This window comes from Tamandua tetradactyla, chromosome 9, assembly GCF_023851605.1.
Source record: "Tamandua tetradactyla isolate mTamTet1 chromosome 9, mTamTet1.pri, whole genome shotgun sequence".
Taxonomy (NCBI): Eukaryota; Metazoa; Chordata; class Mammalia; order Pilosa; family Myrmecophagidae; genus Tamandua; species Tamandua tetradactyla.
Genome location: NC_135335.1, coordinates 41,105,634 through 41,121,944, shown reverse-complemented (window position 1 = coordinate 41,121,944; position 16,311 = coordinate 41,105,634). Strand labels below are relative to the sequence as shown.

General features: G+C 42.1%; 1 long non-coding RNA gene across 1 annotated transcript; it reads left to right on the top strand.

Annotated features, from left to right (window-relative positions):
• The first annotated feature begins 3,890 nt into the window (after positions 1-3,890).
• LOC143646071 (uncharacterized) lies at positions 3,891-15,207 on the top strand. Its single transcript, XR_013157252.1, has 3 exons — positions 3,891-4,124; positions 12,235-12,302; positions 14,499-15,207. It is a non-coding gene; the product is annotated as an uncharacterized LOC143646071 (long non-coding RNA).
• The last annotated feature ends 1,104 nt before the right edge of the window (positions 15,208-16,311 follow it).

Genomic DNA, 16,311 nt, shown 5'->3' with positions numbered 1-16,311 from the left:
AAGTTCCTAAGAAGCTGCTTGCAAATTTGTCAGCATTTTGTCTTTTAGTGATTGCATCGGTAGGTTGAAGAATTGGCAGGCGCAACTCTGAAAAGGTAAAGGAGAAATTCTTGGTGGAGCACAGCTAGTCCCTTTATGCTTGAGTCAGAATCGAGTCTGGTCTTACAGCAGAAGCCCCCTGGCTTTCTTCTGTGCCCCAGCCTGATATGCCTGTGGTCACCCACTTCCTATCAGTAAACTAAGGATGTCAAATATATGGCATTTGAACAGACACTTTCTGTCCCACCTATGTCACATCCAGCTAATCGATCTCAGCAGGCTTTCTCAGCCATTCTCCAGACAGCTGCTACTAATTGACCAAGGTTAATAAAAGATATGAAACCAATTGTTCAACCAGGTGTTAGATGCCGCACTTACTTTCCTGTTAACAACTGCTTGAAGCTGGCTCCAACCTCTCTCCTCATCCCCAGATGCTCTCCACCCCCACCTCACCCCAATCTGCACTGGGCTCAATCTGCCTTTATGACTCAGTAGTTACATGTCCTTGAAGAATGCAATTGACTTTCACGACCCTCTACTTTATTATGTACAAAAATAGGAAATAATAACACTGTCATCCTGGTGTGACTGGGAGGATTAAAGAAGATAACATGATAACATGCATGGAAAGCCCGAGCACAATGCTACCACCGAGTAAGCACTCAATATACATGGGCCCATTTCATTCTCCCACACAAAAGGCATTAAGATGCCATCCAGGGCCAAGAAGAATCTGTTCTCTTTCTTTTTCTCTTATTCTACCATCATGTCATGTCCATTAATGAAACATAGATCTTCTGATAAATTTCATAGTTAGAAATATGATTAACATTGGTGGTGAAACAGGTAGGCACACATGCAAAACAGATTTTTCAAAATATTGACTTTTGTTCCCAACAACGTTGGCAGAGAAAGCTACTAAAAGCTGTAGGGTTTCTTACATTGCTAAAAGATGTTAACATTTCCTGCATTTTAAAATAAAAGTTAAGAGAAAAGAAGATGGTAGCTGGATTTTCTGGCATGTCTTACTTTCCATAAGCTATTCTGGGTGTGTGGGGGGAGGGGAGACCGTGAGATGCAGAGGAGTCTCCCATTTTCCCAGAGGAACAATAATGAGAACTTCAAGTAGGTTATCAAAGTCCTGCTTTACAACGGGAAGAGAAGCAGGCCTCAGGCCTGCTTCTCCCAGCCTACAGCACAGCAAGACTGAGACCTTTGAGCAACAGATGATGTCAGCAGCCTTCATCAATGAAAACTTCCCTGTACTATAGTGGAGACCATGGAGCACGGCACTAAGGAGGTTGGTGTGAGCCAGGTGAGTTAGGGTATAGGCGCATCTGTTGCCATCTGATGGGTCTGCTAGGGAAGCAGCCCTAGGAGCCACTTTGGTAGATCCCCAGAGCTGACAGGATAAGGTCCATGACTCTGAGCTCTTTGTGACCCAACTCCTCCGTGATCTCCAGTCTCCTCTCTCACACCCTCTGCCTCATCTCACAGGAGCTCCAAGCTGCTGGTAATGCCATGCAGACCCTGCCGTGCCTCTCCCCTGGACCTCTGCTCGTGCCATGTCCTCCATCAGGAACGCCCTCCCTCCTCCTGCTCTTCCCCCAGCCTCCTCCAGTTCTCCGACTTGATTCCTCATCTTTTTAGACTCAGTAACCCCAGGAAGCCTCCCACAAGCTGTGGTACCTTTTCTTCCCATTGGCCTCTAATAGGCTGAGCTCTTTTGTGGCACGTGCCAGCCTGTTTTATGATTATCCATCTCCGAATCGCTCTTGTTAGCCACATGAGGACAGGGGCCAGTGCTGCTCAGGGCTTGGCACAGAAGAGATAAAGAAATGGCTATGGATGAATGAATAAACAGATAGTGAACAAAGTACTGAGTGAATGAACGAAATAATAAATGAATGAAAAATGTGCGAAGGCTTCAGCCAAGTGAAGTAGAAGAGGGAGGGAAACCGTCATTTCTATACTACCTGGTATCTGTTCTGCAGTAATGGGGACCTCAAAACCCCACCCACACGTGTGGAGGCATCCTGATAACTGTGCCATCAACCTTTAAGTAAACTGGGTTTCTGGATCTATCAGACCATCCTCTCACCCTCCACAGAGGCAGTGACTCGTCTGAGCTTCAGTTCAATCCAGTCTCTTTGCCCAGAGCACTCCTTAAAGCTACGTTACTTTTTGTTTTTGTTTTTTTTTTTTACCTCTTTCAACAGGGAAAAATTCCTAGAGCTCAAACACTAATCACGGTAGACTGTCGTCTCTGTCAACCCGAGTGGTGAAGGTATGCCCATCACAGCTCCCGCTTCCCATGAAACCTGACAACGCTGAGCTCATAAGAACTGACAGTAGACACTATTAACATATGCAGACCACCCACTCTGAGGGTGCTACATGGGATTTAGTGGAAAAGCATTTTAAGACTAGGCGTAGGAAAGGAAGGCTGTTTCCCAGAATTTGCGGTTGGAATGCAAAGGACAGGTGCAAACTGCTCTCCAAGCAGCATTGCCCTACAAACAGCCCTCAAGGATTTTGCAGCTTCCTCTTGACTCACTGAACCTCTTTCTCTTTCCTCCCTGTAACAACAACAACATATGTTACAAATGTTCAGTCACATGACAGCCTTGCCTTCCAAGGGACCAGCTGACTTGCTGGGGCACAGCCAGGAGCTTGGATGCATTTCATTGCTTACTGATCTCCTCACACAGTGGAGGGATGGCCAAAATTTCAATAGGTGGTAGATAGCTGCCAAAAGCAAAAAGAAGATGGATGCATGAAGATTTTATAAAGGGCAGAGTTAGCTTTTGAAACGGCAGTGCATCTGTCCTGCTGGCTAAATGATGTTGCTTGGTGGGGGTCCAGGGAAAAAGAAGGATTCATTATTTTATAATTTGTTAGTAATGACACAGGTGTCCATACCAGAGCTATGGGATACAGAAGAGTATCCATTTTACTGCACCTCAAGAGTATCAATTCAGCCTACTTGCTACAATGTATACTTTCTTGCATTAGTACATTTAACACAGATGATACAGCTAACAAATATCGCTCACTTTGTGCAAAACATTGTACCAGGCTTTGGGGACACAGTGCACATGACAGGTAGAGAGAAAGACAGGACTAGGAGGGTGATCTGACATCTAACATTTAAGTTGATGCGTTTATAAAATAAATAAGATGAACCTCTTACTTGACAATTTCTTAGCAGCGGGTTGCAACATTTGTGAAGGCAGGTGTCAGGTTTATGCTCTGCCTTTTTTGAGAGGTGAAGCTAAAGTAGGCACAACACACTAGCTCTAGGATGCAAGCAGATGCAGCAAGGAATGGTCTGTTCTGTTCCTTAATGAAAGATGCATCATCTGCAGTTACCCTGGCTTAGACTATTCCGGTAAGAAAACTAGGAGAAATGAGAAGGTACATGAATCAAGAGATTCAGAGGATCCAGGGTAACTAAAGGTTATGGACAGTTATTAATTTAGAATAAAATTAAAAGTAATTAATAAGAAGACGATATTTTCACCTTAACACCTGGTACCAGATGTTATCTGAGGGAGAGAATTAAAATTGTTAGAGAAATCATTTATAAGGACTTGAGTAGGTGTTGCAAGCCTAAGGATGGGGAACCAAGATGTCTGGGAAGGGCAAAAGAAAAAAGAAGGATTTTATTTTCATTTCTGAGTATGATAGGGCAGGGAGATAAGCAAGGAAAAGAAAAAATGGGAACTGTAGGCGAGACTGGCCACAAGGGGCAAGCAGAGAGCCATCTGGCAGGGTTGGCTCAAAAGAATTTTAGGAAAGAGACATTCTAATAGCCACAATGGAATTTGTTTTGTATGCCAAGAGTGGAAGGTAAACCTCTCCACTGTTCCTCTGAGAACCTTCTATACAGATTATAGTGCTCAAAGACATTATATGGAAGCTGGTAGAGATTTTGTGGAACTCAAAGAGTTTGACATCCAATTATGGAGAGGAGCACAGTAAAAAAATATATGTGGACACAGAATCCCTGGAGGCAAAAGAGGGCAACATAATTCCTGGGAAGAATTTGCTGAAATCTCGAAAACTCCCAGAGACTCTAACTGGTAAGGGTCCAACCCAATTATTCTGGTTTGCTAGCTGCCGGAATGCAATATTCCAGAAATGGAATGACTTTTAAAAGGGGGAATTTAAATAAGTTACATGTTTGCAGTTCTAAGGCCATGAAAATGTCCCAATTAAAGCAAGTCTATAGAAATGTCCAATCAAAGGCATCCAGGGAAAGATACCTTGATTCAAGAAGTCCAGTGAAGTTCAGGGTTTCTCTCTCAAGTGGAAAGGCACGTGGCAAACACAGTCAGGTTTTCTCTCTCATCCAGAAAGGCATATGGCAAACACGGAGTCTGCTTGCTTCCTCTCTGTCATGGTTAGGGACATGTGTCAACTTGGCCAAGTTGTGGTATCTGTTTATCTGGTTGGGCAAGTGCTGGCCTGTCTTTTGCTATGAGGACATTTCATAGAATTAGATCATGATCACGTCAGCTGCATCCACAGCTGATTCCATCTGTAATCAGCCAAAGGGGAGTGTCTTCTACAATGAGTGATGCTTAATCTAATCACGGGAAGCCTTTTAAGGAGGATTCAGAGGAGACAGGTTCCATTCCTGCTTCGACTGGTGAGCCTCTCCTGTGGAGTTCATCCAGACCCTCCACTGGAGTCGTCAGCTTCACAGCCTGCCCTGCAGACTTTGGACTCTGCATTCCCTAGGTCACATGAGACACTTTTATGAATTTTATATTTGCAAGTGTTCCCTGTTAATTCTGTTTCTCTAGAGAACACTAACTAATACATGTTGGTACCAGGAGTGGTTCTTAAGAAACAGAATCTTAAAAATGGTTTTTTATGGATGGTTTTCTACTCTGACTAGACTCATAGACGCGAAGGACTCCAATTCCCATAATCAGAATGACACTCCCAATCCATGGAGTGAGTTGGCAAAAGAGATAGTCAAAAATATCATCATTTGATTCTCCTAATGCTTTGCGTGTACAAAGCCAGACTCTGGGGGATAATGTTTTTGACACCTTTACAGAGTTTTGTAGAAATAAGAGGTATATAGATGTTGGTTGGTTGTTGTTAGATACACTGGCTACATTAAGGGGTGAAAGGGATGGGCTTAAGGCTTCAAACGAGAAGCTTAAGCGCCGTCTGAAAGATGCAGATGTTTCCTGAAGGAAAATCTTATTTCCTGTAGCCATAGACTTGAGATCTCTGAAAATCAGACTCAGAATCTTATTGTTAGAGCAGCAACTTTACAACGTAAACTGAAATCTCAATCTTGCATGGTGTCTGCTGTTAAAGTGAGGGCATTGATTGGAAAGGAGTGGGGCCCTGAAAACTGGGATGGTGACATATGGATTGATGATGATGTTGGGGGTGAGGTTGAAACCCTAGATCATGCAGAGTCTTCTCTAGATAACCCTGTAATAGTTTTCCCTGAGGACATAACTGCCCCACCTCCAGCCTGCCTTGAGGAGTTGGCTACTCAACCTCCTCCTGAAGGGATTAGCCCTAGAGTGATTAATCCTGTTTCACCAGATGAAACTGCAAACGAAGGCCCTGAAGCAAATGGCTTGGAAGATATTTCTAATTCTTCTCACGACTCCCCCACCACCCCTCATTTCTTCCAGACCTATAACTAGATTAAAGTCCCAACAGGCCCCTAAAGGTGAGGTACGAAGTATCACACATAAGGAGGTACATTATACTCCAAAAGAACTGTGTGAGTTTTCCAATTTATATAGACAGAAATCAGGGGTATATGTGTGGCAATGGATTTTAAGGGTGTGGGATAATGGTGGGAGGAATATAAGGCTGGATCAGGCTGAATTTATTGATATGGGCCCACTAAGCAGAGATTCTGCATTCAGTGTTATAGCTTGAGTGGTTAGAAAAGGTATTAACAGTTTGTTTGGATGATTGGTTGAAACATGGATCAAAAGTTGGCTGACATTACCTGAGGTTGAAATGCCAGAACTGCCCTGGTATAATGTAGATGAGGGGATCCAGAGGCTTACAGAGATTGGAATGTTAGAGTGGATTTATCATGCAAAGCCTGCTCTTACACCCCAGGAATGCCTGGAGGATGCACCTTTTACCAGAACAGTGAGAAATAAATTTGTGAGACTGGCATCATCATCCCTAAAGAGCTCTGTGGTTGCACTTCCCTGTAGGTCAGATATTACTGTAGAAACTGCTGTCACTGAGCTGGAATCCTTAAACACAATGGGGATCACAGGATCCCGAGTTGGCAGAAGCCAGGTGGCAGCACTTAACTGCCAAAGACAGGGTAGACATGGCGTTTATAATAGACAGCAAACTCAAAGCAGGCATCAAAATTATATGACATGCAGAGATTTGTGGCATTGGCTAGTAAATCATGGGGTACCCAGAAATACAATAGAAGGGCAGTCTACTAAATTCTTGCTCGAGCTGTATAAACAAGAGTTCTAGGCCAAGTGTACAGAAGTCTAACTTGAATTACAAAAACACAGAGTCACAACCCCTTAATCAATTTCCAGACTTGAAACAGTTTACAGACACAGAGCCCCTTGAATGAAGGGGAGGCCAGGTCTCTATGGGGGAGAAACCTGTTACACTGCCACAAATTTATACTGTTAATCTTCCTCCAAGCCTTCCTCAAGGAGACCAATGGTCTTTTACCAGGGTAACTGTGCATTGGGGAAAAGGAAATGATCAGATATTTTGGGGATTATTAGACACTGGTTCAGAAGTGACATTAGTTCCAGGGTACCCAACATGTCACTCTGGACCACCAGAGTGGGGACTTATGGAGGCCAGGTGATCAATGGAGTTTTAGCTCAGGTCCATCTCACAGTGGGTCCAGCAGGCCCCTGGACCCATCCTGTAGTTATTTCCCCAGTTCCAGAATGTATAATTGGTATAGACATACTGAGCAACTGGCAGAATCCCCACATTGGCTCTCTAACTCATGCAGTGAGGGCTATTATGGTGGGAAAGGCCAAGTGGAAGCCACTAGAACTGCCCCTACTGAGCAAAATAGTAAATCAGAATCAATACCAGATTCCTGGAAGGATTGCAGAGATTACTGCCCCTCTGAAGGGCTTGAAAGATGCAGGGGTGGTGATTCCCACCACATCCCCGTTCAACTCTCCTATTTGGCCTGTGCAGAAAACAGATGGGTCTTGGAGGATGACAGTGTATTATCATAAGCTCAACCAGGTGGTAACTCCCATTGCAGCTGCTGTTCCAGATGTGGTATTACTGCTTGAGCAAATCAATACATCCCCTGGTACCTGGTATGCAGCTATTGATCTGGCAAATGCTTTTTTCTCAATAGCTATTAGTAAGGACCACCAGAAACAGTTTGCTTTCAGCTGGCAAGGTCAGCAATATACTTTCACTGTCCTACCTCAGGGGTATATCAACTCTCCAGCCCTATGTCATCATCTTGCTGCAGGGAACTTGATCACTTCTCCCTCCCACAAGACATCACACTGGTCCATTATATTGATGATATCATGTTGATTAGACCTAGTGATAAAGAAGTAGCAACTATTTTATATTTATTGGTAAGGCATTTGTGTGTTAGAGGATGAGAGATAAATCCAATAAAAATACAGGGGCCTTCTACCTCAGTAAAATTTCTAGGTGTCCACTGGTGTGGGGCATGTCGAGATATCCCTTCTAAGGTGAAGGATAAGTTGCTGCATCTGGCCCCTCCTATGACCAAAAAAGAGGCACAATGCCTAGTTGGTCTTTTTGGATTTTGGCGACAACATATTCCTCATTTGGGTTTGCTACTCCAGCCCATTTATCGAGTGACCAGAAAAGCTTATAATTTTGAGAGGGGACCTGAACAAGAGGAGGCTCTGCAACATGTCCAGGCTGCTGTACCAGCTGCTCTGCCACTTGGGCCATGTGATCCAACAAATCCAATGGTGCTGGAAGTGTCATGGGAAATAGAGATGCTGTCTGGAGCCTTTGGCAGGCCCCTATAGGAGAATCACAACGCAGACCCTTAGGATTTTGGAGCAAAGCCTTACCATCTGCTGCAGATAACTGCTCTCCTTTTGAGAAACAGCTTTTGGCCTGCTACTGGGCCTTAGTAGACTGAACGCTTAACCTTGGGCCAACAAGTTACCATGAGACCTGAGTTGCCTATCATGAGTTGGGTGTTGGGCATGCACAGCAGCACTCTATTGTAAAATGAAAATGGTATATATGAGATAGAGCCAGAGCATGTCCTGAAGACACAAGTAAGTTACATGAAGAAGTGGCACAAATGCCCATGGTTTCCACTCCTGCCACATTACCTTCTCTTTCCCAGACCAGAGCTATGGTCTCTTGAGGAGTTCCTTATAGTGAATTGACTGAGGAATAGAAAAGTCAGGCCTGGTTTACAGATGGTTCAGCACGATATGCAGGTAACACCTGAAAGTGGACAGCTGCAGCATTACAACCCATTTCAGGGGTGTCCTTGAAGGATAGTGATGAGGGGAAATCCTCCCAGTGGGCAGAACTTTGAGCAGTGCACCTGGTTGTTCATTTTGCTTGGAAGGAAAACTGGCCAGAGGTGCGTTTGTATACTGACTCATGGGCTGTTGCTAATGGTTTGACTGGATGGTCAGGGACTTGGAAAGACCATAATTGGAAAATTGGTGACAAAGAGGTCTGGGGAAGAAGTATGTGGATAGACCTGAGTGGGCCAAAACATGAAGATATTTGTGTCCCATGTGAATGCACACCAGAGGGTGACTTCAGCAGAGGAAGATTTTAATAATCAGGTGGATAAGATGACCCGTTCTATGGATACCAGTCAGCCTCTTTCCCCAGCAACTCCTGTCATTGCCCAATGGGCTCATGAACAAAGTGGTCATGGTGGTAGGGATGGAGGTTATGCATGGGCTCAGCAACATGGACTTCCACTCACCAAGGCTGGCTTGGCTACAGTCACTGCTGAGTGCCCAATCTGCCAGCAGCAGAGACCTTCACTCAGCCCCTGATATGGCACCATTCCCCAAGGTGACCAGCCAGCTACATGGTGGCAGGTTGATTACATTGGACCACTCCCTTTATGGAAGGGGCAGTGATTTGTTCTAACTGGAATAGACACATACTCTGGATATGGGTTTGCTTTCCCTGTACGCAATGCTTCTGCCAAAACTACCATCCATGAGCTTACAGAATGCGTTATCCACCATCATGGTATTCCACATAGCATTGCTTTTGATCAAGGAACACACTTTATAGCAAATGAAGTGCAGGAATGGGCAAATGCTCATGGAATTCTCTGATCTTACCATGTTCCCCATCATCCAGAAAGAGCTGGATTGATAGAACGGTGGAATGGCCTTTTGAAAACTCAATTATGGTACCAGCTAAGTGCCAATACCTTGAAGGGTAATGTTCTCCAGGAAGCTGTATATGCTCTGCATCAGCATCCACTGTATGGTGCTGTTTCTCCCATAGCCAGGATTCATGGGTCCAGGAACCAAGGGGTGGAAATGGGAGTGGTACCACTCACTATTACCCCTAGTGATCCACTAGGAAAATTTTTGCTTCCTATCCCTGCTACTCTGAGCTCTGCTGGTCTACAGGTTTTAGTTCCAAAATGGGGTGTGCTTCCTCCAGGAGAAACAACGATTCCCCTGAACTGGAAGTTAAGATTGCCACCTGGTCACTTTGGGCTACTTATGCCACTGGATCAACAAGCCAAGAAGGGGATTACATTATTATCTGGGGTAATTGAGCCTGACTGTCAGGAGGAAGTAGGACTGCAACTACATAATGGAGGTAAAGAAGAGTTTTCTTGGAATATAGGAGATCCCCTAGGACATCTTATAGTACTACCATGCTCTGTGATTAAAATCAATGGAAAACTGCAACAATGCAATCCAGGCAGGACTACTAATGGCTCTGAAACTTCAGGAATGAAGGTTTGGGTCACCCCACAAGGCAAAGAACCATGGCCAGATGAAGTGCTTACTGAGGGTAAAGGGAACATGGAATGGGTAGTGGAAGAAGGTAGTGATAAATATGAACTTCAGCCATGTGATCAGTTACAGACACGAGGACTATAATGCTGTTTTGTTCATATTATACTATTTAAGTTGTAAGATATCAAGTTTAAGAATGAATGTTGCCTAAGTATTTGCACCCTATTCTGGAGAGATTTAATGTGTTTCCAGTATATGCAGAACAATTGAGTATTGTCAGGTAAAAGAAAAAAATGTGTGTTTTATTGTTTTCATTTGGAAATTAAGTATGGTTTAAGGTGATATATATATATAGCTGCCAAGTTGACAAGGGGTGGACTGTCATGGTTAGGGACATGTGTCAACTTGGCCAAGTTGTGGTACCTGTTTATCTGGTTGGGCAAGTGCTGGCCTGTCGTTTGCTATGAGGACATTTCATAGAATTAGATCATGATCACGTCAGCTACATCCACAGCTGATTCCATTTATAATCATCCAAAGGGAAGTGTCTTCTACAATGAGTGATTCTTAATCTTATCATGGGAAGCCTTTTAAGGAGAATTCAGAGGAGACAAGTTCCATTCCTGCTTCGGCTGGTGAGCCTCTCCTGTCAAGTTCATCCAGACCCTTCGTCGGAGTCGTTGGATTCACAGCCTGCCCTGCAGATTTTGGACTCTGCATTCCCTAGGTCATGTGAGACAATTTTACAAATTTTATATTTGCAAGTGTTCCCTGTTGATTCTGTTTCTCTAGAGAACCCTAACTAATACACTCTCCAAGCTTCCTGCTTCATGAAGCTCCCCGGGAGATGTTTTCCTTCTTCATCTTCAAAAGTTATTGCCTGGTGGACTCTGCTTTATGGTTCTGAGGTATTCTTCTCATTCTCAAAAGGTTGTTGGCAGGCGGACTTTCTGCATGGTGGTTCTGCAGCATTCTCTGCTCTCTCAGAATCTCAACTTTCTGCAAAATGTTTCCTCTTTTATAGGATTCCAGTAAACTAATCAAGACCCATCTGAATATGTGGAGTCATGTCTCCATGTAATCAAGTGCAATACCCACATTTGATTGAGTCACATCTCCATGGAGATAATCTAATTAAAGTTTCCAACATATAGGATTGAATAGGAATTAGAAGAAATGACTGTCTTTACAAAATGGGATTTTGTAGGCTTTTCTAGGGTACATAAATCCTTTCACACCAGCACACCCATTTTACCTAGTTCTTGAGGGCTTGCCTTCTCAGTTACTTCAAGCCTTATCTTGAGCAAGAATTTTGCCTTTGGTGGTAAAGAAAAGAAAAGTTGGAAGTATTCCTCAGATGTTTATGGCCATTAAGATTTGGTACCAGGCGCACAGACTGTAATGTATTACTCTGGGGTCCTGAAATTTTGCCAAACCTGTGTCCACTGGCATTCAAACAAACAGTCAAAATCTGCAATGTTACCTTTATTTCTTTCTCCATAGATAAATAAAAGTTTCTCACAAAACCAAAACCTTATGATTAAAATACAATTGAATCTTAAACTGTCAGAGTGGTCAAGTAAATACTGCTTTTTTTTTTCTAATCTGTTACTGAGTGCAAAGTGCCAATCAGGACAAATGACTTATGTAAGTCTAGACAATTTGAATACAATTTTCAAAGGGCACTTGAAGTTAGGCAAGAAAGGGCATTGAAATAAGCCTGTTCTTTTACCTGCAAAATGAAGTTATTAATGGTGAAATTGGAATGAGGTCTGTAGTGTAGTTAACGGTATCGTACAAATGTCAATTTCCTGGTTTGATAATGGACTATAGTTACCAAGATGTCATCACTGGGAGAAGCTGAGTGACGGGTACACAGACCTCTCTGTACTGTTTTTGCAACTTCTAAAGAGTCTATAATTATTTCAGAATAAAAAGTTAAAAAGAAATGAAATTGTTAATATTTTCCTCATGGAGTCATCATTATTGTATGGAAAAAAATATGAAAGTATATTGTTAAGTTGCCAAAAGTGTACAATTATTGGTTATTTAAACATCACTCCTATTCCCCAGCTCTCAAAATCAATGTTTTAGTAACTTTCCCCAGGTAATAATAGCTAATATATATGCAACCCTTATATGTGCCAGCCACTATTCTTAGTACTTGATCTTTGTTATTCCATAAGAGCCTGTCAACAATCCTGAGGGAAGTGAATAATAGTATTCCTTTTTGCAGATGGGGAGACTGAGACTCAGAGGGACAGGGCACCTGAAAGAAGTCACAAAGCTTGGAACTGGGTAGAAGTGAGTTACAAACCTGTGTCTGGCTTGCAAGAGCTGGGCTCCTTACTACCACATATATTGCCTCTCTCCCTGTAGTCTCACCTCCCACAGGTGCCAAAGGTAAACAGGTTAGGGCCTATATTCATTTTCCATTGCAGCATAAAAAATTACTACAGATGTATCGGCTTAAAACAAAACTCATCAGGTGGCTGAAGGATGCACTGACAGAGAAGTAGATTGGCAAACAATTGTGCTTATTTATGAACGAAGGTTGTGCTGCTATAAAAAGGAACAAAGTTGTGAGGCATGCTACGATGTGAATGAACATGTGGGACATTTAGTGAAACAAAATGAGCCAGAAACGAAAAACAACAATGGTACGGTCCCCTTTAGAAAATGCTTATAAGAAAACAGGGGCCTATATTGTAAGCTTTTAGCGCAGACACACTAAGTCCAGAGAAGTGATTAATATTTCTGGATTTTGAGAGGCTGTTTTATATATATAACCTGATATTTAGACATAAGAATGAAGCCAAACAGGTCAGAATTAAAGTAATTCAGAGCATAAGGGTAAGGAAGACAGTATCTATATTTTAGAACCACACATACTGTTTGAGACCAATGGAAGAAAGGTTTATTTGATCTGGAACTGAAATTTTCTGTAGTGCATAATCTAATTCAATCTATCTATGTAGCTCATTTGAACAACTGAAACACAGGAAGGACAGAATAAGAAAGAGGTCCTTTAATCCTGTATAGATTATTGTAATGCCTGGAAACATCCTAGAGTATATTAAGCAGATAATCAAAAAGTATTGGCAAAGTCCCCTAAGGGAGGAGAGAAAGACTATGGAACTATTAAACCTTACCATCAGCTAATCCCCTGATATTGTGTCAAACTTTAGGGACACCCAAATCAATAGGTCATGCCCTTGATCATGAGGCTTACTCTTGTGAAGCTTATATAAGTAGTAGAGAAGCTTAGACTACATATAGGCATGCCTGAGAGCTACTTCTGGAGGACCTCTGTTGTTACTCAGATGTGGCCTCAGTTTCTCTAAACTGAACTCTGCTAGTTAAATCATCGTCCTTCCCCCTACGTAGAACATGACATCCAGGGGTGAAAGTCTCCCTGGAGACGTGGGAGAGGACTCCCAGGTATGAATCCAGACCGGGCACCATGGGATCAACAATTCCATCTTGACCAAAAGGATGTAATTAACAAAGTAATAGTGGCAGAGAGAGTTCAAATAGAGTTGAGAGGCTACTCTAGAGGTTGCTCTTACACAAGCTTCAGGTAGACCTTGCTACCTATCATAACCTTCCAACCCCCAACCAGAACCATTCCAGCCAATCCTAAAGAACACCTACAGCAATTTATAAGATTCCACAAGAGTTCCAGCCACTACAGTAATTTTACAGAAACCTGGATAGGTCCCTTGTCCAGATAATTCCTGAAACCTAGCCCAGCCTCTCCAGAACATCAGATAGTTCCATTTCCTTACCCCATATTAGTGACAGACACTTCAATATAAAAAATTTAGAATTGCCATAGCCCAAACAACCCCAAAGAGAGGTATGGAAAGATCAAAGGTGATGGTGGAATTATACCTAGAATGTAGGACTTAACAAATGAATATGAATGCTGAATCATTAAATTAATATCTCTTTCAGTCTTCAGTATTTTATACCAGCTAGAAAAAAACCCTGAAATTATGAAATTGTAACCCATGTCAAAGTCTGAAATATGTTCTGCACCTAATTGTGCTGCTGTGCTTTGAAATTTATAGTTTTTTTGTATTTATGTTATTGCTCGCAAAAAAAAGGAAAAAAGTCAACTGTGATGATAAAAAAGTATTTAAGCCCTCTAGCCTCCTATATTCTGGAGCAACTAGAAGGAAAAATATGAGACGATCATGTGGTAGCCCATGATGAATTCTGGGATCTATCCTGTAGCAACTTTTTGAAGAGTGCTTTGAAAACTATTGTTTTTTTTTATTTCCTTGCTTTGTATAAATGTTATACTATACAACAACAAAAAGTAAAAAAAAAAAAAGATGCAATAGAGTGATATATCAAAATATTAATCTTAGAATTGGAGTGGGAGGTACATGGTATTTATAATCTTTTCAACTTTTCTATATGTTTTAATTTTTTCTTAATAACTTTTATATTTTATAATAAAAAAAACTCATTTGTTATCTCACATTTCTGTAGGTCAGAATTTTCAGCACAGCCTGGCTGGATTTTCTGCTGTGGCTCTCACATTGCAGAAGTCAAGATGTTGGCCAGCTACATTCTCATCCGGAGCTTAGGGTCCTCATCCAAGTTCACAGGGGTTTATTTCATTGTTGGCTGTGGCTTGGAGGCCACTCACAGCTCCTAGAGGCTCCACTAAAGTCTTTGCCATGTGGCATTCTCCATCTTCCAAGCCAGCAACCCAGTCTCCCTCATATGGAATTCCCATCACACTTCAAATCTTTATCTCCAGGTACAGCCCACTCACTTTTACAGGCTTACCTGCAGGTCAGGTGCATCCAGGATAATCTCCCTTTCTCAAAGTCAACCATGGCACAAAATCCATCATCATCACAGTCCTGGGGATTATTCCAGACAGGAAATCTTGGGTGCCATCTTGGAATTCTGCCTATGCCAGGGTCTTCTCTACTTTTCCAAAGTTGGCAACCTTCTCCCTTAACCTTAAAGGATTAAGGTATGAGAAGATGAAAGACTTTGCAGATGAGGAAACTGAGACTCAGAGGGAGGGAGCACTTGAAAAAAGTCACATAGCTTGGAACTGGGCAGAAGTGGGTCTCAAAGTTTAGTCTCAAAGCTCAATTAACTATATACCTAGTCTCCTAGTTTGTATCCCACCAGCGTTCTGCTGTGTCCTTTCCTAACGCTGTCCAATAAATGGAGATTTTAATGCATACTGAGAGTCAAAGGGCAATGATTTTGTTGGATTTATCATTATTTTTGTTGCATTTTGACTAGGGCAGAAATCAATGTAACATAAAAAAAAAAAAAGAATGTATTGAGAAGCACACAGAATAATAATTACCAGGATAACCTGGAGACTCCGGCTCACAATTGGCCACATGATCTGTCTATTCTTCAGAACATTCATATACACAGGACTCTCTAAATGGAAAGTATTCTGAGGATTTCTCTGTCAGATAAATGACCGCTAAAGGAAAGGGTAAAGAGGTAAAAAAAAATATTTACGCGTCAAGCTTCCTAGGTCTCCCCTTCCACCAGGGTGGATAAAGAATATGCTGTGTTCGCCACCCACCTCTCCTTCCTCTCACCCACAGCTGGGAGTCCCCCCAGCCCCCAGGAGAGGCCATGAGTATCAGAATGGTGATTTGTATTTGTCAGTACATACTTAAAGAAGGGATAGTAAGACCTGAGGCCAAGAGGGAGGCAGGAGCAGGAAAGGCCTTTATAAGAAACCTACAACATACAATCTACAGTAAAAAGGTAGAAGAGAAAGAGAAGATGAGAGAGAAAAATGTGTGTAGGCTGAAAACAAAGATATAAGGGATGTAGAAAATGAGATATTCCAGAGAACGAAGAAGAATATGAAAGATATGAGAAATTTTATTTGGGAGTAGTAACTATACTAATACATTTGAACAGATGAAAGTTAAAGATTAGAATTTCTTAAGGAAATAATTACCTTTATCTGTTTGGAATATCAGGCCACATGGAGGCTTTCTGGGTCCTACATGAATTTTCCCTTAATTAATTTATAAACTACTTTTAACCTCTTTGGAAGAAATCTTTTCTCCCTTTAACTAAGGGTTAATTAGCCTACGGAGGAGGGGCATTCATAAATCTTCTAAAACTATAAGTAGAATTGTGGGTGGCTGTATTTTTCTTGAAGTAAGTCCACAACTTTTATATGATTTAGAAAAGACTATTGATTCCATGTATTGTGGAAAAGAACCATGACTATGGGAAAGTAATTGAAAAATTCTGAAATCTTCAGAGGGAAACAGCCAGAGGTTTATTAATATAGTAAAACACT